The sequence below is a fragment of the Bufo bufo genome, chromosome 3 (genome assembly GCF_905171765.1).
Source record: "Bufo bufo chromosome 3, aBufBuf1.1, whole genome shotgun sequence".
NCBI classification, from domain to species: domain Eukaryota; kingdom Metazoa; phylum Chordata; class Amphibia; order Anura; family Bufonidae; genus Bufo; species Bufo bufo.
In genome coordinates this window covers 522,470,658-522,496,907 of record NC_053391.1, presented here as the reverse complement: position 1 = coordinate 522,496,907, position 26,250 = coordinate 522,470,658, and positions in this window count along the sequence as shown.

Here is a 26,250-nt window from a genome sequence, read left to right as displayed (position 1 = left end):
TGATCAGCGAGTTTTTGGGCTGTGAGCAATTTTTTGGGGATTCTGTTAGGTTAGGGTGGGTTAGGGTAGGGTATACATAAAAACACACCGCACTAAATAAAGTTTTAAACACACACGCACTCCCCTAGCGTTCTAAGATGGCCCGCCGGATGTTCTCGGCCGAGGAGGCATGCGCCCAGCTGCTCTCTGACTCCGAGAGACCCAGTGAGGATGAGGATGACCCCACTTTCCTGTTGTCATCCTCGTTCTCCTCATCATCTAGTGATGATGATGAGCCCCAAGGCGACGGAGACGCCAGAGCTAATGAATCAGCTGCACATTGCACATGAGTTTCCGTATCTTGTGCATTCTGGCTTCGTGCTCCTGCTGCATCTGCCTCATTTTTTTTTTAAAGTACAGTTAGGATAAAAAAAATATATGAAAATTACTTGCAATTCAGATTAAGAGGCATGGATACATAATTATATTGCTATGTGCACATATTTACCCTCCTGGTGGGGGTTGGAGACAACCTCTCCTCTTCATTGTCATCAGGAGCTGAGGGGGGGAAATCTGGCTGCTGGGAGGGTCCAGCCTCTTCCACCTCCACCTCTTCGCCCACATCAGGTGGGGGTGGTGACTCATGCTGCTGCTGCTGGGAGGGTCCGGCCTGCTCTCCTTCCTCTCCCTCCTTCTCCTCGGCAGTCAACACCAGCACCTCCAGATCCTCTGTCGAAGGCCTGCGGCGGACGGAGGGAACGGGAACTCCTGTAATCACACAATGTTCAGAATTTAGACAAACAACTCAGAACTCATAAAAAATGCAAAATAGGTGTGGAATGTATCTAATGAAATGATGGACCGGGCCTTTTACTGGAATACAGAATGCTGCTTCTAAGGCCACCAGGATATTGTCATGCATTAAACGAGGCATGGACTCGCGGGGCAGGGATGTAATACTACCACTTTACAAAGCGTTGGTGCGGCCTCATCTGGAATATGCAGTTTAGTCCTGGGCACCAGTCCATATAAAGGACACACTACAGCTGGAAAAAGTACAGAGGAGAGCGACAAAAATGATAAGGGCATGCAGGTTCCTAGTTATGAAGAAAGATTAAAAGAATATAATTTATTTAGTCTTGAGAAGAGATGTCTAAGGGGGGACATGATTAACCTATACAAATTTTATTACAAAAAATAAGGTGATAAACTGTTCAATGTAAAATGTGCTCAAAAGACAAGTGGGCACTGCCTCCGATTGAAGAGGAAAAAGTTCAGTCTCCAGCAGCATCAAAGCTTCTTTACTGTAAGAACTGTGAAGCTGTGGAATAGACTTCCTCAGGACGTGGTCACAGCAGGAACAGTGGACAGTTTTAAAAAGAGTTTAGATGAATTCTTAAAAGTAAATAACATTAATGCTTATGAAAACAAGTAGAAATTCCTTCTGGGAGTCTCATGCCTACAAGCATGCTCGGACGAATATCTGTTCAGCTTGAGCATCACTATGCTCAGCACATGACGGTACTCGACCGAGTACCGCATGTGCTCGAGCGCAATGCTCAAGTCTCCTTCCCGCACATTTTGCGGGAATTAAGCAGCCAATAAAGGTGCAGGTAAGTACTGCCCTCACTGTAATGCCATTAGCCATGTTTGCTGCTGGTATTACAGTGATTGGCTGGCCATGTGCTATATAGCACCCAATGACACATGTTCGGCTCAAACGTAGACAGGGAGAGAAGAGAATAGGAAGGGAAAGACAGAGTAGGGAGTGAATTTCAGTTTAAATTCTGAGAAAGCTTTTCCAAGACCCAAAAGTCCTTTTAAGGACTAGTGTGTGTGTGTATGTTTTAGAGCCGCAATCTATTTACCTGCAGTCTCAGGGACAGTGCTGAGGAAGGGACAGATAGTGCAGATTTTACTACCAAAAGCTTTTCAAAGAACGCAAAGTCCTTTTAACGACTATTGTGTTTGTGTTTGACAGCAGCAAGATATTTTTGTTTTATACCAATTAGTGACATATACTATACATCATCCGCAGACTGTTTCTAAAATAATCTGGGCCACATCTAGTGTCCATAGTGTGTGGCTTTGTGTAAAAAATACTGAACTACATCTGCAAACAGTGTCTGTATTACAAATTAAAATAATCTGTGCCTAATATATTGTCCATAATCTGAGGTGTTCTATAACCAATATTGTACGACATCAGAAAACAGTGTCTGTATTGCAAATTCTAGAGGTGGGACGAATCCAATTTTTTTCGAATCCGAATCCGAAAAGGTTCTCGAATATATCGAATCTTTCGAATCTCGAATCCTACGAATCCTGTACATAATTGTGTGAACGCACGGTGTAAGAAACAAAGTCAGACCGCGTCAGTTTGTCTGAACCTCCACCTCCCAGTCACGGTCGCACCCTATATGACCGCGATGACCCCTGCTCCTATCACTACAGAACATACAGGGTAATACAGCCACATACCTCTTACATCCAGTGACGTCTCTTGTAGATGTTCTCTTTCCTCATCTTCTCCTTTCAGACCAGACAGCCATTTTTCAGCCATTTTTCGTCTCTGCAGCTTGACAAAAAATAATCTTAGTTTACTACTTTTCCATCATCCTCCCATCTTCTGGACAAATCATCCTAACACCCCCAATACTGTTCCACTGTGCTCCCCAATACTATACTGCAGAAACAGATAATACCCCTGATAATACTAGTACCAAACAGACCCCCTTATATAAAATACCCCTTCTTTGTGGCCTCAGTAGATGCCCCCATAGTGCCCCCAATAATGTGCCAATAAGAAGTGGCCCCACAGTGCCACCCAATAATGTGCCAGTAAGTGTCCCCATAGATGCCCCCCTAATCATGTGCCAGTATCAAGTGCGGAGTGCCTCTCTCCTCCCCCCCATGTGCCGGTATCATAGTGCCATCTCCCCCCCAATGTGCCCGTATCATAGTGCCACCTCCCCCCATAATGTGCCGTATCATAGTGCCACCTCCCCCCCATAATGTGCCCGTATCATAGTGCCATCTCCCCCCATAATGTGCCCGTATCATAGTGCCATCTCCCCCCATGATGTGCCCGTATCATAGTGCCATCTCCCCCCATAATGTGCCCGTATCATAGTGCCTCCCCCCAATGTGCCAGTAGTATCATAGTGCCTCTCACCTCTCCCCCTGGCATTCACAGATCCCCCCACCCCATAACAGTGCCATCCACAGACCCCCCCACCCCATAACAGTGCCATCCACAGACCCCCCATCCCATAACAGTGCCATCCACAGACCCCCCCATCCTATAACAGTGCCATCCACAGACCCCCCCACCCCATAACAGTGCCATCCACAGACCCCCTATCCTATAACAGTGCCATCCACAGACCCCCCCACCCCATAACAGTGCCATCCACAGACCCCCCCACCCCATAACAGTGCCATCCACAGACCCCCCCACCCCATAACAGTGCCATCCACAGATCCCCCCCACCCCATAACAGTGCCATCCACAGACCCCCTCATCCTATAACAGTGCCATCCACAGACCCCCCCATCCTATAACAGTGCCATCCACAGACCCCCCCCACCCCATAACAGTGCCATCCACAGACCCCCTCATCCTATAACAGTGCCATCCACAGACCCCCCCATCCTATAACAGTGCCATCCACAGACCCCCCCACCCTATAACAGTGCCATCCACAGACCCCCCCACCCCATAACAGTGCCATCCACAGACCCCCCCCACCCCATAACAGTGCCATCCACAGACCCCCCCACCCTATAACAGTGCCACCCACAGACCCCCCACCCTATAACAGTGCCATCCGCAGACCCCCCCACCCCATAACAGTGCCATCCACAGACCCCCCCACCCCATAACAGTGCCATCCACAGACCCCCCCACCCTATAACAGTGCCATCCACAGACCCCCCCCACCCCATAACAGTGCCATCCACAGACCCCCCCCAATAACAGTGCCATCCACAGACCCCCCCCATTGCCGCTCCAGTAGTTATAAAATGTGTCATTGTGATTAATAATCTTGCTGCCCCCTCTGTCTGTAGTATTACATGATTCAATAAATCTTACTTACAGGGCTAGTACTGCTATCGTAACAGGCCGGCCGCGCAGACGAGCGGCAGCGTCACTGACTGACGTCACCTGCCTGAGCCGCCTGCTTCATTCATAAAGCAGGCTGCTCAGGCAGGTGACGTCAGTCAGTGACGCTGCCGCTCGTCTGCCCGGCCGGCCTGTTACGATAGCAGTACTATCCCTGTAAGTAAGATTTATTGAATCATGTAATACTACAGACAGAGGGGGCAGCAAGATTATTAATCACAATGACACATTTTATAACTACTGGAGCGGAGGGGCCGGAGCACAGTGAACGCACCGGCCCCCAGCTCCGCCTCCCAGTCCCTCCCACCGGATTCGTTTCAGGCAAATTATGTCGGAATTCGAGTCCACGAATCCCACGAATCCAGCAAGATTCGAGGGATTCGTGTATTCGACGAATCCCCCGTCCCATCTCTAGCAAATTCCAATAATCTGGGCCTAATATAGTGTCCATATTCTGTGGGTTTCTGTGACATATACTGTCCTGCATCTGAAAACTGTGTCTGTATTGCAAATTCCAATAATCTGGGCCTAATATAGTGTCCATAATCTATGGTGTTTTGTAACCAATACTGTACTGCATCAGAAAACAGTCTCTGTATTTCAAATTCCAATAATCTGGGCCTAATAGTGTCCATAGTCTGTGGGTTTCTGTGACATATACTGTCCTGCATCCGTAAACTGTGTCTGTATTGCAAATTCCAATAATCTGGGCCTAATATAGTGTCCATAATCTGTGGTGCTCTGTGACATATATTGTCCTGCATTCCAAAACTGTGCCTGTATTGCAAATTCTAATAATCTGGGCCTAATATAGTGTCCATAATCTGTGGTGTTCTGTAACCAATACTGTACTACATCAGAAAACAGTGCCTGTATTGCAAATTCCAATAATCTGAACCTAATATAGTGTCCATAATATGTGGTGTTCTGTATCCAATACTGTACTACATCATAAAACAGTGTCTGTATTGCAAATTCCAATAATCTGGGCCTAATATAGTGTCCATGATATGTGATGTTCTGTAACCAATACTGTACTACATCAGAATACAGTGTCTGTATTGCAAATTCCAATAATCTGGGCCTAATAGTGTCCATAGTCTGTGGGTTTCTGTGACATATACTGTCCTGCATCCGTAAACTGTGTCTGTATTGCAAATTCCAATAATCTGGGCCTAATATAGTGTCCATAATCTGTGGTGCTCTGTGACATATATTGTCCTGCATTCAAAAACTGTGCCTGTATTGCAAATTCTAATAATCTGGGCCTAATATAGTGTCTATAATCTGTGGTGTTCTGTAACCAATACTGTACTACATCAGAAAACAGTGTCTGTATTGCAAATTCCAATAATCTGAGCCTAATATAGTGTCCATAATATGTGGTGTTCTATATCCAATACTGTACTACATCAGAAAACAGTGTCTGTATTGCAAATTCCAATAATCTGGGCTTAATATAGTGTCCATGATAAGTGATGTTCTGTAACCAATACTGTACTACATCAGAATACAGTGTCTGTATTGCAAATTCCAATAATCTGGGCCTAATATAGTGTCCATATTCTTCAGGTTTCTGTGACATATACTGTCCTGCATCTGAAAACTGTGTCTGTATTGCAAATTCCAATAATCTGGTGGTGGTGTTGGTGGTACATCCTCTGTTTGCTGGGCGGCAGGTGCCAACGTTCCTCCCGAGGGGGAGGAAGAGGCCGAGGCAGCAGCAGAAGAGGTAGCAGGGGGAGCCTGAGTGAGTTCCTTGTTTTTAAGGTGTTTACTCCACTGCAGTTCATGCTTTGCATGCAGGTGCCTGGTCATGCAGGTTGTGCTAAGGTTCAGAATGTTAATGCCTCGCTTCAGGCTCTGATGGCACAGCGTGCAAACCACTCGGGTCTTGTCGTCAGCACATTTTTTGAAGAACTGCCACGCCAGGGAACTCCTTGAAGCTGCCTTTGGGGTGCTCGGTCACACTTGGAGATGCACGCTGAGTGTAATATACTCTTTTACTGACAGATTTACCCTTGGCCTGCAACAGCAGAAACCACAGATTTAGGGTATTGCTATTTTGGGAATCAAATTTCATCCCAGAACAAAAACTATGCTTTGACGGACACTAAAAAACTTGTCCAGCCACAGCAGTAACCACAGTTTTAGCTGAATATAAATTGTAGGCCTAGTATTTAGGCCCTGGATGAAAGGTATCCTTTTACTGACAGAATTACACTAGGAGATGCACGGTAGCGTGTGAAGTTATTGAGCATGACCCTATCAGCACTTGAATTTGCACCTTGAATGTAATATACCCTTTTATGGACAGAAATACACAATGAGATGCACAATAGTGCGTGCAAATTTAAAGGCTTATGCTTTCAGCAATTGTAATTTAACACTTTGTGTAATATGCCCTTTTACGGAAAAAAATACACTTGGAGATGCACGCTGACTGTAATATACCCTTTTACGGACAGATTTACACTTGGCCTGCAACAGCAGAAACCACTGATTTAGGGTATTGCTATTTTGGCAATTGAATTTCACTCCAGAAAAAAATATATCCTTTGCCAGACAGCAGACAGTATTACACTTGGCTAGCCACAGCTAAAACATCCGATTTAGGGGATTGCTATTTTTGCAAGTGAATTTCACCCCTCAATAAAATATAGAAAATTCTGTCCTGAGTTTCTAGGGGTGACAATAAGCACAGCCAAGACCCTGATGTAGGATATAGCAAAAAAAAAAAAATTCTGTTGATGGTTAAATGGACTTGGTGGCAGCTTGTGCTGGCGCACCACAAGACACAAAAATGGCCGCCGATCACCCCAGAAAAAAGTGACAGAAAAACGCTCTGGGCAGCCTAAAAACAGTGAGCAATTAACTAGCAGAAGTTGAATGATTCACAGCTGTAGATCGATCACTTCATTAAGTGTTTTTGCTGAGTTAATCCCTGCCTAATCTCGCCCTAACAGAAGCTGCATCCTCTCCTTACACTAATCAGAGCAGAGTGACATGCGGCGCTATGTGACTCCAGCTTAAATAGAGGCTGGGTCACATGCTGCACTGGCCAATCACAGCCATGCCAATAGTAGGCATGGCTGTGATGGCCTCTTGGGGCAAGTAGTATGACGCTTGTTGATTGGCTGCTTTGCAGGCTTTCAAAATGCGCCATAGAAATCGCCGAACAACTAACCCGAACCCAAATTTTTATGTAAATGTTCGGGTTCAGGTCCGTGTCACGAACACCCCAAAATTCGGTACGAACCCGAACTATACAGTTCGGGTTCGCTCATCCCTACTAACAACATGTGCAGAACCCTGAAACTCAGACAAGACAATCCATCAAAACTATGGAGGAGATGGTGTTTCTGAAAGCAATTATTACATAAAAGCAATAGCCGCAATCTTTTGACTACTTTCTCAGTTTTATATTAGGTGGCACATACTGTCAAATGCAAATCTCATTAACCTCTTGGTGAAAAGAGGATTAGTAAACTTTTAAATTAGAAATAGCTCACAGTTAGAGTAAAAATTGAATGTTTTAATGGAAGGTTTTCAGGTCTTGTGCTGTATTTTGTGGAAGAATCTGCCCATACTGTAGATATTGGTTTAATTGAAAGGAGCATGTTTTCAGCTAAATAAAGTACTGTGGAAATTGAATGGCCTTGCCTAGTTGAGAAGGCTAATAGGATCAAAACGAAATCTGCACTATCCCATATTGCTGTTGTCTCTTGTGACCTTGTTCATCATTGACACCGTTGTCACTGAATTGAATGTAGTAGTTACCTAACAGTTCAGTGAATTTACTAAGTTTCCCTTTACTTTTCTCTTCTGTTAAATTCTGAGAACATATAGTTTGATTCTTCCTTATACATATTTCTCTTATGTGTGTTATATTGTTTGCAATTATTTTAAATAATATCACTATACTTTAGCTTCTGAAGCCAACAGTCTCCTCTATTTTATTTTATAAAAAAAGCAAATTACAAAAAATTTACAATTATTCTCGATTTATTTTCTTTATTTTCTGTCATTTTTATTCTGTAAAGCAAACAATAATAATAATTATAATGATGAATAATAATAATAATAATAATAATATTAACACCTTAAGGACCTTGCAATTTTTCACCTTAAGGACCAGGCCGTTTTTTGAAAACTTTACATGTGTCACTTTATGTGGTGCTAACTTCGGAATGCTTTTACTTATCCAAGCCATTCTCGCGACACATTGTACTTCATGATAGTGAAAATCTTTAGTCGATATAATTCACCTTTATTTATTAAAAAAATAAAAATTTACAGAAAAATTTACAATTTTCAACATTTTTATTTCTCTGCTTTTAAGGCAGATAGTGATATATCATATGTCAACTTTCATGTTTGCATCAGTTTGTAAATGTAATCTTATTTTCTAGGATCTTATAAGGCTTAGAATTCTAGAAGAAAATTTTTTAATTTTCCAAAACCCACTTTAAGGACCACTTCAATTCTAAAGTCTCTTTGTGGGGGTTACATAGTGGAAAAAAAAACATAAATGACCCCGTTGTAGAAACTACACCCCTCAAGTTATTCAAAACTGATTTTACAAACTTTTTTAACACTTTAGCAGGGCTCCAGATGGCGACCAAAATGGTCGCCAATGCGACTTAAAATTTGCAGATGGCTCCTGCGCAGCCTAAGTTCTCTTCAGTAGCACAATGGAGAAGGAAGGAGTCCCTCCCTCTCCACTGTGACGCGGCCGCCACTACCACCAATGGGGAGATAGCAGGGGAGGAGGAGGGGAGGAGCTGTCGCCACTGCGCCACCAATGAATGTAAAACATAAGTATAGGCAGCGGTATCACAGACCCGGCACCCGGCCTCTATAACAGGGCATGCGATACACGGCAATTAACCCCTCAGGTGCCACAGATCGCATGCCTTGTTATTGAGGCCGGGTGCCGGGTCTGTGATACCGCTGCAGACAATTGTATAAAGGAGTTAAAGAGGACCTTTTATGGGTCCAAAGAATATGAACTTAGTAGCAGGCTGCATAGAGCGGCGCCCAGGGATCTAAGTTCACTTACTATTATTCCTGGGCGCCGCTCCGTTCACCCGCTGTGGCCCCCAGTATTTTCAACATTCAGAGCAAGGAGGAGGAGACGCCAGTGTCTCTCCGTCTCCATGACAGCAGCGCTGTCAATCGCAGCTCAGAGCCAGGGAGTTTTTTTTTCTCCCTGGCTCTGAGCTCTGTGCTGTGATTGGACAGCGCTGCTGTCATGGAGACGGAGAGACACTGGCGTCTCCTCCTCCTTGCTCTGAATGTTGAAAATACTGGGGGCCACAGCGGGTGAACGGAGCGGCGCCCAGGAATAATAGTAAGTGAACTTAGATCCCTGGGCGCCGCTCTATGCAGCCTGCTACTAAGTTCATATTCTTTGGACCCATAAAAGGTCCTCTTTAACTCCCTTATACAATTGTCTGCAGCGGTATCACAGACCCGGCACCCGGCCTCAATAACAAGGCATGCGATCTGTGGCACCTGAGGGGTTAATTGCCGTGTATCGCATGCCCTGTTATAGAGGCCGGGTGCCGGGTCTGTGATACCGCTGCCTATACTTATGTTTTACATTCATTTGCGGCGCAGTGGCCACAGCGGGTGACCGGAGCGGCGCCCAGGAATAATAGTAAGTGCACTTGGATCCCTGGGCGCCGCTCTATGCAGCCTGCTACTAAGTTCATATTCTTTGGACCTATGAAAGGTCCTCTTTAATTACATTCATTGGTGGTGCAGTGCGCCCCCCCAAAGCCTCCCCCCCATTATCACTTGCCACAAGTCGTTCTTCCCCCATTGTTATATGGTGGCCACAGGGTCCCATCCCCTCCAGGGATGGCAGTGGCAGATTACACTGCTGGGGCTCAGATCGTTAACATGGCAGCCAGGACGCTACTGAAGCCCTGGCTGCCATGTTCAGCTCCCTGCTGCTGTGTGCACAGAGCCCAGGGCAGCAGAGAGATGTGTGAGATCCTTTTCAGGGTGAATAGCACAAGGGATGAATAGCACAAGATCTATCAGGGTGAATAGCACAAGGGATGAAAAGATCCAGGTTCTAGTCCCTAAGGGAAGAAATGGTTATTAAATAAAAAGTTTAAAAAAAACACCAAAATACTAAAAGTTTAAATGGCCCCCTTTCCAGTTTTACATAAAAAAATTACAAACAATAAAGAATAAACATATTACATATCGCCACGTGTGAGCTATTAAAATATAAAAAAATATTTCTGCTCGGTGAAGGCCGTAACAGAAAAAAAAACTCTAAACCACGCAATTCGCCATTTTTAGTCACCTTGTCCCCCAGAAGATGTCCCTGCATGTGAGAGGTATGTGGGGCTGTTTTCTCCTATATGTAGTGCTGGCTCACTACTGTGAGCTGCGTCTCATCTTCTCAAAGTCCTTTTTTTTTATTATATGCATTTTAAATTTGGCGACTAAAAAATTTAATTTGGCTCCTAAATTTTTTAGTTTAGGCCTGGTCATTTTTTTTTGTCTGGAACACTGTTTAGGTGTTCCACAAGAATTAAAGGAAAAGGAGATTACATTTTTAAATTTCACTTGTTTTTGGCATATTCTCCATTTTAATTCATTATTTCCTGTAACCCATCAACGGTTAACATCCGAATAAAACTCTATATTTATTACCCTGATTCTTCAGTTTACAGAAACACCCCATATGTGGTCGTAAACTGCTGTACCGGAACACGGCAGAGCGCACAATTAAAAAAAAAAAAATAATAAATCATGTTTTTATGTCTCCATTTTCAGAAAGCCAAATCTTTTTTACTTTTTGGGTGATTGTCTTAGTTAGGGTTTGATTTTTTGCGGGATGAGATCATGGTTTGATTTGTACTATTTTGTGGTACATAATACTTTTTGATCATTTGGTATTACACTTTTTGTGATGTATGGTGACAAAATAATAAATTTTTTGGCACGGTTTTTATTTTTATTTTTTTACGGTGTTCACCAGACGGGTTAGCTCATTTGATATTTTTATAGAGAAGGTTGTTATGGATGCATCGATACCTAATATGTTTGTTTTTTAAAATATATTTTTGTTTTAAACTATAAAAGCATTTTTGTCGCCATTTTCTAAATGCTATATATTTTTAATTTTTTGGCTGATTGTCTTATGTAGGGACTCATTTTTTGTGGCTTGAGATGACAGTTTGATTGGTATTATTTTTGGGTACATGCTGCTTTTTGATCGCTTGGTATTACACTTATTGACATGTAAGGTGATAAAAATGGATTTTTGTCACAGTTTATATATTTTTTTTTTACTGTGTTCACCAGAAAGGTTACTTCATGTGATATTTTTATATAACAGGTCATTACGGATGCGGTGATACCTAATATGTCTGTTTTTTTAAAATATGTTTTGGTCTTAACCTAATCCGGACACATGACATACCGGTACGGCATGTTGTCCCGGTACTTAAGGACACATGATGTACCGGTACATCATGTGTATTTCACCGGGGGGGGGGGGGGGGCGGTGATCAGAACAGGGTTCCTGCTCGAACCATTGAGCAAGCACCTTGGCTAAATGCGGGGGGGGTCCCGTGATCCCCCCGTGTCGGCGATCGCCGCAAACCGCAGGTCAATTCAGACCTGCGGGTTGCGGCAGTGGGTTGCAGCAGTGGGTTGCGGCAGTGGGTTGCGGCGGTGGCTGGCGACGGTGCCATCGGGTCCCCGTGGGGCTGTAGGGGGGACCCGATGGCATGGAAGGCAGCGCAAAGCCTTCCTGAGGCATAGGTGCTGCCTTCCTGTGATGAGCCTGTGAGATCCAGCCCCCTGGATCTCACAGGCCGGAAGCTGTATGAGTAATACTCACTGTATTACTCATACAGCCAATGCATTCCAATACACAAGTATTTGAATGCATTGTAAAGGATTAGACCCCCAAAAGTTGAAGCCTCAAAGTGGGACAAAAAATAAAGTGAAAAAAAGAGTTGAAAAAATAAAGTTTTCTCCCCCAAAAAATTTAAAGTTTCAAATAAAAATAAACAAAAATGGAATTTTCATCAAATAAAGTTAAATAAAATAGGGGAAAAAATAAAAGTTGACATATTAGGTATCGCCGCGTCCGTATAGACCGGCTCTATAAACATATCACATGACCTAACACCTCAGATGAACACCGTAAAAAATAAAAAATAAAAACTGTGCTAAATAAACAATTTTTTTGTCACCTTACAACACAAAAAGTACAACAGCAAGCGATCAAAAAGGCATATGCCCACCAAAATAGTACCAATATAACTTTCACCTCATCCCGCAAAAAATGAGCCCCTACCTAATACAATCGCCCAAAAAATCAAAAAACTATGGCTCAGAATATGGAGACACTAACACATCATTTTTTTTGTTTTAAAAAAGCTATTATTGTGTAAAACTTACATAAATAAAAAAAGTATACATATTAGGTATCGCCGCATCCATATCGACCGACTCTATAAAAATATCACATGAGCATGGGTGCGGGCGTGCACAGGTAACGCGCGCACCTTCCTTTCGGATGACCAGCCTCCAGCCCATGTGAGATTTCGTCCCGACCGCCGCCTCTCTGATCAGCGTTTTCGCTGCCTCTTATCAACTCACCCGACTGTCGCCCAGTCCCTCTGCTTCGCTGTAGGTGGCTCGCTGTTCAGCTGGCTTTTCGATGTGGAAAGCTAGGTACAGATGCAGACAGTGGCTTAAGCGGAGAGAGAGGAGTTGTGGACCCGAGATGAGGAAGAGGACTGCTGCGTATCTGAGGTGAGACGCATAGCCCCCGCTGCTGGACCAGAACTCTGGTGAACAGACTGGCTGATAAAAAGAAGGTGAGGCAAGCGGGTTAAGCGGGTGACGGCTGGGGGGATTTGGGGTGCCGAAATCGACCCTAAAAAGTCCTTCTTTGGGGGTCTGGTTGGCGTCCCCCCCCCTCTTCCCTGATAGTTTATAACTTTGATTGCCCACATCTTGAAGACAAGCCCCGACAGAGGTATTAGAGGGCCGCTAGGTGGCGAAACGGAAGGAACTATAGTCCGGTACCTTTGGCTATAAGGTGGATAAAAAGAGGCACTGATTCTGAGTGTGGAAAAAAAAGTAGCAGCCCTCATATCTGGATGATCTACTATCTCGTTCTATTTATACATTTTCACCATTTTTTATCTCATATGTGGTCGAGACAGTGCACGGTACTGCTCAGGGGTCTCACACGCTTAGTCATGTGGACCGGTGGGTGACAGTGCCGTTGTATCTCTTTGATCATATATTTGCTGACAGCATTACGATCCATGGCTCTGTTGTTTTGCTTTATGAATACCTTTACGTGGCTACTGCTGGGCGGCATCTATTACCGTTAGGACATGTGCACAATACACGAGAAACCGCTGCGGCCATTTGTGTTCCTGGCTGTATTCCAGTCTCAGGTTGCTGCGGTGATCGCGGGACTTGTTTTCCCGCGCATGCGCAGTTTGTACATGGAGACGCCACTGCACGCGATCTATGCCACAGACGGCTCCCCACCGGATAGTGAGTTTTTAATTCACTGTATCATTTCAAACACCTGCACTCATTATGTTTTCCTTCACAGTAAGCATGATATGCTGCACTAATGCTTTACTATACTGTATACACTGTATTCGCCGGATGTCGGCTATTTATCACATGTAACTTTTGTAATCACTAATAACATTCATGGTTTGTATTTTTACTATATTTTATTCAATTGATGCCAATTTAATGTGGATTGATATCCCTATTTAAACAATGCTTGTAACTAGGGGTGCACCGAAATGAAAATTCTGGTCCGAAACCGAAACCGAAAATTCAGGATGCCCTTGCCCGAAAACCGAAACCGAAACCGAAACTGCCTTTTTGCCCAAATACTTTTAAAATACTTTTTTTTTAATGATTGGCGCTGTTATGGAGAGGGGGATCTGTGGGTGGCTCTGTTATGGAGAGGGGGATCTGTGGGTGGCGCTGTTATGGAGAGGGGGATCTGTGGGTGGCGCTGTTATGGAGAGGGGGATCTGTGGGTGGCGCTGTTATGGAGAGGGGGATCTGTGGGTGGCGCTGTTATGGAGAGGGGGATCTGTGGGTGGCGCTGTTATGGAGAGGGGGATCTGTGGGTGGCGCTGTTATGGAGAGGGGGATCTGTGGGTGGCGCTGTTATGGAGAGGGGGATCTGTGGGTGGCGCTGTTATGGAGAGGGGGATCTGTGGGTGGCGCTGTTATGGAGGGGGGGGATATGTGCACTGTTATGGGCATAACAGTGCACAGATCCCTTTCCCCATAACAGTGCACAGATCCCTTTCCCCATAACAGTGCACAGATCCCCCCTCCCCATAGCAGTGCCATAGACCGATCCCCCTACCCATAACAGCCCCGGCCCTGCTGCTCACAGCATCACTCACTGCATCTTTATTTTACCTTACAATCGTCACGCTCCAGTAAGAACTCTGCATGCAGAGCGGAGTGCGGCGTAACGTCACTTACTCACGTGACGCACCTGCTCCGCCCACTTTATGAATGAAGGAGGCGGAGCAGGCGCGTCACGTGAGTAAGTGACGTTACGCCGCCCTCCGCTCTGCCTGCAGAGTTCTTACTGGAGCGTCAAGGTGAAATAAAGATGCAGTAAACCGCCCGCCCGGCGCCCGTCCGCAGATGGTGGGTGACAAATCCCACACCCCATATTTTCGGCCGATATGTAACAATATCGGCCGAAATGGATTAGGTACATTTTCGGCCGATATTTTCGGCTGCCGAAATTTCGGTGCACCCCTACTTGTAACACATGTGCACCATGCTTGATAAAGACAGCAACAAGCTGTTGAAACGTCGCTTGACTTTGGGTTTAATAAACCACCGTTTGCTTTTTGATATCCTGGAGTGCTGCTGGCTATTCTTTCATCTCTAGCCCTCATACTATTAACGGCTAGACGGGAAGCCATCTATGGAAAATTAACACTAAGACGTTATCTGAAGAATTTGATTTGGTGTGTATGAATCAGCTGTTGATACGGGAATGGATGAAAGTTGTCTTTGCAGAAGCGGTGTTATATGAATATAAAACCCTGTGGGAGCTTTCTACCCCCCCCCCCCCCCCACCCCCGAGGCCATACTGGTTATTATACTGGAACCCAAAGAATAGAGAATATTGAGGATTGCAAGACCTCTCCCCTTTTATCCCCTCTTCCTTTTTTCCTTTTATATTCCTCTTAACCTGAACATTATTAATAATGTTCGGGACAAATACGTACTTTTGACTTGCATTATTCACAGTGCAGTACGGGCATACGGCTTGGTTGATATACAGGCAGAGGGGGAGAAGTGGAATTAACCTGAATGAACTTTCTACAAATTACTAATAACTAATAATATCTGGGATTGAATCCGAACTTTTACAACAGCAATGGCTCACTAACCCGGACTGCAGACCGGTGGTCTTGATATTATCTATGTTGTTGTTTGGCTGGACGAACAAAAGAAACCACTGTATATTAGTAACTTATGAATAGACAAGGATTGTACACACTGTTTTATTAATGTGATGAATGTAAACAGCAGATGAAAAAACTGATAGTTAATAGGCGGTAACTGGAGGAGGGAATAGGAAGGGAAAGGAGAGGATAGGAAGAGAAGGGAGGAGAGAGAGAGGGGAGGGGAGGGGAAAGAGAGAAAAAAAAAAAAAAGCTCTGAAATGGCTAGGCAGGGATTGGGAAAAAGGGGGAAAACCCAACCAGAACTAAACACTTTGATCTTCCCGATGTTTAAGCGGGCAGAAAAACTGAAAACAAATTTGGGTGGACAGACTAGTCCACCTAAGAGGAAGAAAGAAGACATTTTCCAAATCCAGGAGACTAGTTTGCAGGATATATTCCAAGAAATAAAAAAAATGTAACCTGGCAATACAGGACCTCTCTCTCCAGACTGGAAATATCAAGGAGACAGTGGGGTTCCTCAGGACGGATCTACAAAAATATAAAGCAAGGTTATCAGAAGTGGAGAAGAGAATATCCGATTCTGAGGACCTATTACAGACAATAGCTAAAGAAAAAACTGCGTTAAAAGAAGAAAATACAGTACTTAAAAATAAAATACTCGACCTTGAAAATAGGTCTAGGAGGCATAACCTGAGATGTCTGGGGTTCCCGGAGGGAGTGGAGGAACGAGACCCATGTGGCTTTATACCAACTTGGTTAAGGGAACAACTGGGTCAGGATATTTCAGACCATAAGAACTATTTAGAGCGAGTCCACAGATTGTCGGTAAGGCTCCCTCCTCTTGTAACAAGACCACGACCAATAATAATCAACTTTTTATCGGTTAGAGATAAGGAGGAGGTATTGCGTAGGGTAAGGAAAAAAGGGAACTTAGAATATATGGGCACAACAATAATGTTATTCTCGGATTATGCAAGAGAAACAGCTAGAGAAAGAAGTAATTGCAATGAAGTAAAAAAGATGTTGCGCCAAAATAATGTCAAATACTCAATGATGTTCCCTGCAAAATTGAGAGTTGAATGGGAGAATAAAACCTGGTTCTTTGACACGCCAGAGGCGGTGGGTGAATGGATTAAAGAGAAAATAAAAAAAAAATAGATTTTAATAGGGCTGGGGTACATCCGGGAGTGAGAAATGCAAGGGAGAGGCCCAGGTTCTGAGGTTAATCTGGACCAACCAGGAAGGGTGGGTTAGGGAGGGTTATGTAGCCGGTTGTGGCGTTCGTTCCCAGGAGGGAAGCAGGAGGAGGACCGGTAAGGAAAGGAATCCCAACAATTTTTTCTATGTAAAAATAGAAAAGAAGAGAAAGAAAGAAAAACTATTATTTTTTTATGTTTTATTTTTTTCCTTCGCTGCTTTTCCCTGCTGCATTTGCCCCTCCGTTGTCCCCCCCCCCCCTCTTTCCCTGGTTCTCGCACTGCAACAGGATGTGGAGAGTGAACATGTTATACAGACTTTATGAGAATAATTTCTTGGAACATTAGAGGGCTAAGTAAGGGAATAAAAAGAGTGTCAGTCTTTGATTCAATTCACAGGTTTCTCCCAGCTATAGTCTTTCTACAAGAAACTCACCTCACAAGTAAAACAATAAAGGGGGTGACTAGGCCGTGGATGCAGTATGCGTTCCACTCGGTCTTTTCATCGTATGCTAGATGGTTGAGTATATTAGTCCATAGGAACACAGATATTAAAATAATAAAAACAGTAATAGATGAGGAAGGTCAATATGTTCTTATGGACTGTATACTGGAAGGTAGACCCTGGATTATTGCAAATGTATATATACCCCCTCCCTTTAAACTAGTGGTATTATTAATAATCAATGATTTTGTACTTAAGGTAGGTGATAAACCATTTTTGGTAATGGGAGACTTTAATAATGTAATGGATGGCCAACTGGACAGATGCAGATTAAATAATCTCCAATTAAACAATTCAGGGTCCAAATTAAAAGATATTATAGCAGAATTAAGCTGGATCGATATATGGAGGGTTATGTACCCAAAATTAAAAAGATACTCATGTTTCTCTAAAACTCACAGGTGTTTGTCACGGATTGATTTAGTTTTCACGGATAATAAAGGGGCACAAGAGATCGAACAGGTGAAGTATGGACGCCGGGGGATTTCAGATCACAATTCAATTGTTATAAATATAAAAAATAAAGGAAAAAATAAATAGAAGGATGAATATAACTATAGGATGGATTAATATAATGGGTACTCACGACAAGATATTGAAAGACATTGGGGAATACTTTGAGATAAATGAGGGTTCAGCAGGGAACAATATAGTTTGGGAGGACGCAAAGGCATATATAAGAGGAATTATCACTAAATACACTATAATATATTGGAAGGAAAAAAGGAAAAATAAATACTGATTTGGAAACTGAAGTGGAAATAAATATATCGATAATCCTACTGCATATAATTATAAAGAATGGACAGATAAGGTGGTTAAACTGGAAAGTGATTTACGAGTAATGGCTGAACAACAAGACAATTATATTTTTGCACATATACCCGGTAAGAAGTTGGCTGCCCTGGTGGCAACTCAGACCAAACATAACAAATATATTCAATGTCTGATAGACAAATCTGGTCATAAAACTGTTGAACAAAAAGAAAAATTAGAACTTCTTAGGGAATATTTTGAAGACATATATAGTAGTAAAGTTAATAAGAATTACAACAATTCCTAGGGAAAATCATTATTACTAAAATAACTGCAGATCAGAGAAAAACTCTAGAAGTCCCTTTAGATTCGGCTGAAGTAAATATAATACTGTCAAGGAAAACTAAGAATAAGACCCCAGGAACAGATGGTATCGCATTTGAAATATATGCCCAATATAAGGAAGTGCTAACACCGAAATTGCTCACAATGTGGAAATGGGGAAACTCCCAGATTCAGTTAGAGAAGCCCTGATAACCTTAATATTAAAGCCAGGGAAAGACCCGGAGATTCCGAACTCATATCGCCCTATATCTTTAATTAATACTGATAATAAAATATTAGCACGGATTCTTGCAGATAGACTTGGGAGAGTGGCACCCAGGATCATTCACGATGATCAATCGGCTTTTATGCCAGGTAGAACTACAAGTGACAATATAATCAGATACTTTATGGGAACCCAGTTGGAGCCCCTGAACTGTGGAGAGCGCATGATCATAACTATAGACGCTACCAAATCCTTTGATACAATAGAATGGCCCTTTCTATTTGCTACATTGAAGACAATGGGATTTGGAGACCATTTTGTATCTTGGGTTAAATTATTATATACTGAAGTTTCCGCAAGATTAATATTCAATGGTGAGTATTCAGAGAAAATACATATCGCTAGGGGGGTTTGACAGGGTTGCCCCCTGTCCCCTTTATTATTTGCTATAGCTATGGAACCCCTAGCGGATATGATTAGACAAGACAAAGAGATTGTAGGATTTAAGTTTGCGGCATATGAGGAAAAAATATCATTGTATGCAGACAATATTATGCTGTTTGTCGGATCTCATGGCTCACTGAGGAAGATTTTTCAGGTATTTGAAGAATATAGTGAATATACAGGACTTTAAATAAACTGGTCCAAGTCGGCGTGTATCCCGATTGATCCTCTGAATGGGTTTGTACCCGGGCCTCTTGAAATTAAAGAAAGGCAAGAATCAGTCAAATATTTGGGTGTTCAGATAACTTCTAATTCTAGGGACTACCTGCAGTTGAATGTGCTCCCTAAAATACAAGAGATACATAAGAAAATAGATGTTTGGAAAAAAATTCATATATCGAAGGCAGGACGCATCTCACTGGTGAAAATGTTTATTTTACCCTCTTTAAATTACATGTTATGGAATTCAGCAACAATAATCCCTAAAAGACTTTTTAAAATAATAGCTACTTTAATAACAGATCTGGTACGGCAAGGCAAGAAACCGAGAATAAGAGCACAGATATTGCATATCCATGAGAAAGAGGGCGGCTTGTCACTCCCAAATATAGAGTTGTATTTCATTTCTGGACAGATTAGAAATATGATCATATGGAGTCACTCATATAGATATAAGATGATGGTAGCTGGGGTTAATAAATGTTTAGAGAATTGTAACATCTTTCAACTGATAGAAACATATATTCTATCTCAAAAACAATTTAAGAAAATACCCCTAATGGATATGTGGATTAAGTCTTGGAATAAGGTAAAAGATCTTTGGCTGTATAAGGGAAGACACTCAGATACTCTTTTATGGGGAAATATACACCTTACGGAATTAAAATCAATTGAACAAAAAGTCTGGTGAATTTTTTATTTTATTCTGACAGATATGTAGAGCGGGAGACATAATCACTTATCAAAAACTCAAAAAGGAATATATAAAAGACAACAAAGACTTAAGTTTTTATTATCTTCAATTGAAACAAGCCCTGCGAGTAGAGATAGGGAAAGGAATGCAAATTGCTCCTTTTCCGCTAACTTTAACTAACATCGCAAATTTATCAATAGGGAGGAAAATGATATCGAAAATATACGGAAGTCTGCTACATCAGCTATCACTTTGCTAAACCATAGATGGTAAGATGTGTTGGGGGTACAACGACAAGAATTTTGGGAAAAGGTTATACAAGCAAAAAACTGTCAAATAGTTATGCTTTTAGAATTACTCAGTTTAACATTCTATATCGCTTGTATTATTCCCCCAAGTTATTAATGAAATGCTACAAATCTAAACAATTCAGTTGTAAAAAATGTGGGGAAGAAGGGGTGGATGATGTTCATATACTCTGGACGTGCATAAAGATCTAGAAATTTTGGGGGATAGTGATTGAAAAAATAGAGGAATATCACTTCTTCAAAGTCTCACCTTCACTCGAGATTTGTATTTTGGGCATCACTGATAAAATAGAAAAGGCTAACGAACGGGAACTAGTATCTAAGCTACTTTTTTATGCGAGGAAATGTATTGTAGCACACTGGGGAGATTGCACCATCACTACAGTTAGGGAAGGGGAGAACTTGACTAGACTCTCATTAGTCGGAGAGAAATTTCATTTAGTATCACCCAAGAAAAAAAACATGTTTGCCAAGAGGTGGATGAGATGGCTGAAATATTAGAATGTGGCAGGGATGGTTCTGGGGGATTTGGAGGGGAGGGAGGAATCAAGGGGTGGAATGCGACGAGTAGGGAGGCATTGGAAGGGAAAAAAAGGGAATTTTTTTTTTTTTTTTTTTTCTCTCCTTCGATCATTCTTCCGTCCACCCCCAGGAGTGGACAAAGCAACAGGCAGAATGGGAGGAATAGAGTAAGATAAACTGCATACTGTATAATAAAAAAGGAAACTGTATACAAGATGTATGAACAATTGTATAAATGTGCATATAATAATAAAGAATATAAAAAAAAAAAAAAAAAAATATCACATGACCTAACCCCTCAGATGAACACTGTAAAAAAATAAAAATAAAAACTGTGCTAAATAAATCATTTTTTGTCACCTTACATCACAAAATGTGTAATAGCAAGCGATCAAAAAGTCATATACACCCCAAAATAGTGCCAATCAAACCGTCATCTCATCCCTCAAAAAATGAGACCCTACATAAGATAATCACTCAAAAACAGAAAAAACTATGGCTCTCACACTATGGAAACACTAAAACATGATTTTTTTTGTTTTAAAAATGAAATCATTGTGTAAAACTTACATAAATAAATAAAAAGTATACATATTAGGTATTGCAGCGTCCGTTCTCTATAAAAATATCACATGACCTAACCCCTCAGGTGAATACCGTAAAAAAATAAAAATAAGAACTGTGTAAAAAAAGAATTTTTTTCACAAAAAGTGTAATAGCAAGCGATCAAAAAGGCATACGCACCCCAAAATAGTGCCAATCAAACCGTCATCTCATTCCGCAAAAATCATACCCTACCCAAGATAATCGCCCAAAAACTGAAAAAACTATGGAGAAAACTAAAACATGATTTTTTTTTGTTTCAAAAATGAAATCATTGTGTAAAACATATGTACAGATAGAGACAAAAGGATGGCACTCACCGCTATGCGCTGTAACAATTTCTTTTATTCCTGGTAGAGAGCGGACAACATATATGCATGCTCCAGCTGAGTTAGGCGACGGCCAATACGCACCTCAGTGCTTCATCTGGCCCATAAACAGGTGAAACTGTTCACCTGCTCTTTTAAGAGACTCAAGCTGTGACGCAATTTTACCTGCGCCCCACAGGCAGCGCACAAACACGGCACTTACCTGTGTGCGTCAGAGTAGATCGCATCACAGTGAAAGATAAACAATAAAACAAACATTCTAAAACAGTACCATAACCTCACAGTTATTTATGCAACATATCATTGAGAAGAATAGGGCATCTATAAGAATATACCCATGTCGATTTTGTCATTTAGACCCAAGGGTCCCATTGCGTCCGCACGTAGGATCCACTTGCTTTCTCTCCTAAGGAGATCCTTGTGTCTATCTCCTCCTTGTGGTAGACTATGCACCATCTCTATACCATCAAAACTAAGGGAGAGATAGTTGCCTGCGTGTTCCTTCCTCACAGGTTCTATCAGCCGTATGCAGCCCTTTCCTGTGGTGAGTGAATTTATATGTTCCCTGATCCTCTCCTGGAGACACCTTATCGTTTTACCTATATAAAACCTGCCACATATACACTTAATAAGGTACACCACATATTTACTTTTGCAGGTGATAAGGGTATTCACTTTGTGTTGTATCCCTCCAAACCTTAGTGTATTCCATTGAGGGTTCAACCTACAGCACGAACAATGTCCGTACCTATGGTTGCCTTTAGGTCCCCAGTTCTCCAACCAGGTCATAATTTTTTTCTCCTGAAATCTACTGCGGACCAGCTTGTCCTTCAGGGTGTGACATCTCCTGAAGGCTGTGATTGGTGCCACATTTTTTATTTCCTTTAGAGATTCGTCTCTTTCAAGTATGGACCAGTTGTCCTTAATGACCTTCTTGATTTGAGAGGCCATGGGTCCATACTTGAAAGAAAAGACAAAGGGGTGGGAGCTATCATCATCCATTCCTCCTTCTATTTGATCACTGCCATGGGGTATGGGGCACTTTTGGGGTTTTGTGAATGCGGCCTTCTTCATAGCCTGGTTCAGTAATTTTAATGGGTATCCTCTGGCCATGAGTCTGTTTTTTAATTCCAAGGCTTGTCGATTATAATCGACCTCAAACCTATTAATAGGTCTAAGTCGGACAAACTGCCCATAGGGTACCGCCTTCTTCACACTGGGGGCGTGGTAACTCAAGTAATGTAAAAGCGAGTCGGTGGCCGTTGGTTTACGATAACCCTCGGTCGTCACCAGCTCGCCGTCTCTCACGGAGTTCTCGACGTCAACGAATTCCAGACAATCGCCTCCAAATTTATGTTTTAACAACATGTTCATGTCGTTGACTGCATTAAGATGCTGCACAAAGTCAGCGAAGTCAGCTTCTGTCCCTGTCCATACTATGAACAAATCATCGATGTATCTTAAGTATGTGTGTATACAGGAGAGATAGGGGTTAGAGAGCGCAGATATATATCTGTCCTCAAATTTTGCTAGGTATAGAATCGCGAAAGTGCATGAGACTGGCGTCCCCATGGCGGTGCCAAACTTCTGCCTGTACCACGCATCCCCGAATCTAAAAGCATTGTTCTTGAGAATGAGCCCCAGTGCAGCTTGAACGAAGCTGAAGAACTTCTCACTTTTGCCTGTACTGGTCAAAATGTCCGTGACTACCTCAATGCCTTTATCTTGGGGGATGCGCGTGTACAGGCTCTCATCATCTAGAGATACAAGTTGGAAACCCTCCTGCCACTGTATGGACCTTAGCACCTGGAGGAGATCTGATGTATCCCTGAGATAAGAGGGCACACTACTCACCATGGGTCTAAGTAGCCAGTCAATGTACCGTGACAAGAGTTCAGTCACTGACCCAACTCCGGACACAATAGGTCTGCCCGGAGGCTGGGTCAGCGACTTGTGGACCTTGGGTACAAAGTACCATGATGGTTTACAGGGGAAGGATGGCAGAAGTTTCTCTGCCATCTTCTGTGGCAGGGTATTACACTCACAATGCTTGTCACTGACAGCGGGCAACCCGATCAGCAGCTGCACGATTAGCGTGCAGCTGCACTTTCTGAACGGACGTTTTAAAACGTGCGTTCAGAAATAGAGATCCACCCATAGGACGTTTATATCCTATGGGCGGACGGAAAGTGGATAATCAGTTTCTATGAGGAGGTAAGTTCTAGACTTGACTGCGGCGAATAAATGGATGTCGTATATGTCTTGACTAGAGTTGGATTCAAGAAGAAAAGGATTTCGTGGAATGCCAGGATGTGAAAAAGAGAGAGAGAGGAAGGCAGAGGATGGTGGTCCCTGGAGGTTAGTCTTTTTCCTCTGTGGTGTAGAAGTAAAAGTGAAAATAATAAATGAAGAGAAAAAATAAATAATAATAAAATAATTATAAATAAAAAACTAATATAAAACAACCCCACAGTCCAATGTGAGGAATCAGGCCAGAAAAGAAAGGACCACATGTCTTATGTTGTGTGCCTGATGAAGGGGTTTTGAATACCCTGAAACGCGTCGAGCTTTTCTGAATAAACCAACTTGTATCTTATTGAGAGTCCACCGGGTCATCCATCAGCAATTACCCACTCCCGACTCGGGGAGGTAGGGACGATAAATAACAATACAGGACTCTTAAGAAGCCCTGTTATTGGAATGATTATTAAAAAAATTATAGGGAATGTCACTGGGGTATTTTGGATTTGGAAACGTTAGACAGCAGAGTCCCTGCTGCTGCTTCGTTGACTCTAGATAACTTCTGCCTGATCGCACGTCCCCGTGACTTTCACAATTAGAGTTGAGCGGACACCTGGATGTTCGGGTTCGACGGGTTCGGCCGAACTTCACAAAAAAGTTCGAGTTCGGGACACGAACTTGACCCCGAACCACATTGAAGTCAATGGGGACCCAAACTTTTGAGCACTAAAATGGCTGTAAAAATGTCATATAAAGGGCTGGAGGGCTGCAAATGGCATCAAAATGTGATTTAGAGCATAAAAAGTGCTCTGCAAACAAATGTGGATAGGGAAATGACTTTAAATAACATAAAATACGTAAAAATAAAAAAATTATAATCTTGATCTTTGAGGATGAGGTCCATATGGAGTAGGAGGTTGAGGAGGCGGTGGATGTGGCGGTGTAGGTGGAAGTGGAGGTGGAAGAGGTAGCCTACACTGCTATTTGGTTTTAAATTTATTTATATTTTTTTAAATTAGGGTCCACCCCAAATCATTGGGAAATATAACCTGTGATAACCAACTCCAGTCGTGCTAAACACACATTCAGACAATACACTGGCTGCAGGGCAGGTCAGCACCTCCAAGGCGTAAAGGGAAAGCTCAGGCCATATGCCCAATTTGGAGACCCAGAAGTTTCAAGGGGGCAAACCCATCATTGGGTACGTGTAGGCGTGTTCACACATACTGCTCCACCATGTCGCATGTCACTGTGATGTCCACGATCCAATTGGATATCTTCTCTATCAACTTTTACTGTTCTTTTATGCGCCTACCATGGTGATCACGGGTGGTGGGGAATCAGGGTTGCAGGCCGGAGAGGGAGCCTGTGAATGGGATACCACATCCAAGGTAGGTCAATGGATGAAATTAAATGTAATCGAGCAGAAATGTGGGACAAAGTATTGAAGCATAAGGTTCCAAGTTAAGGAGGGGGCGCGCGGCAATTACCCACTCCTGACTCGGGGAGGTAGTGACGATAAATAACAATACAGGACTCTTAAGATGCTCTGTTATTTGAATGAGTAATTAAAAATTACAGGGAATTTCACTGCGGTATTTTGGATTAGGAAACGTTAGACAGGAGCGGCTCTGCCTGATCGAACGTCCCTGTGACGTCCACCATCTATTTAGAAATCTTCTCTATCAACTTTCGATGTTCTTTTCTGAGCCTACCATGTTGATCACGGTTATCGGCGAATCAGGGTTCCACACCGGAGAGGGAGCGTGAGAAAGAGAGACCACATCCAAAGGAGATAAATGGATGAAATTTTATTTTGATCGAGCGAAAACATGGGAAAAGTTATTAAAGCAGAAGAATCGTAGAAAAGGGCCAATTAAAGATGAATTTTAGAAATTTAAGTCCTGTCACCTATGCCGAGTAGGGGTTTTTCATTGCCAGAAATGGGTTAATTTCACCCACCAATGGAACAGATTATTTTTAAAAATTTCGGTCCCTGTCACCTATGCAGAGCAGGGGTTTATTCACGTCAAAAATTGTAAAATGTCAACCCAAGAATGTAACAGAAAAAATAGTGAAATTTATAAAGCTGTCAACTAGGTAGAGCAGGGGTATATCACAGCCAAAAATTGGTTAATTTCACCCAAAAATGTAACAGACAAATTAGTGTTTTTTGTTTTTTTTAACCTGTCTACTAGGTATAGCAGTGGTATATCACACCCAAAAATTGGTGAATTTCACCCGAAAATGTAACTGACAAATTAGTGATTTTTTTACCTGTCTACTAGGTATAGCAGTGGTATATAACACCCA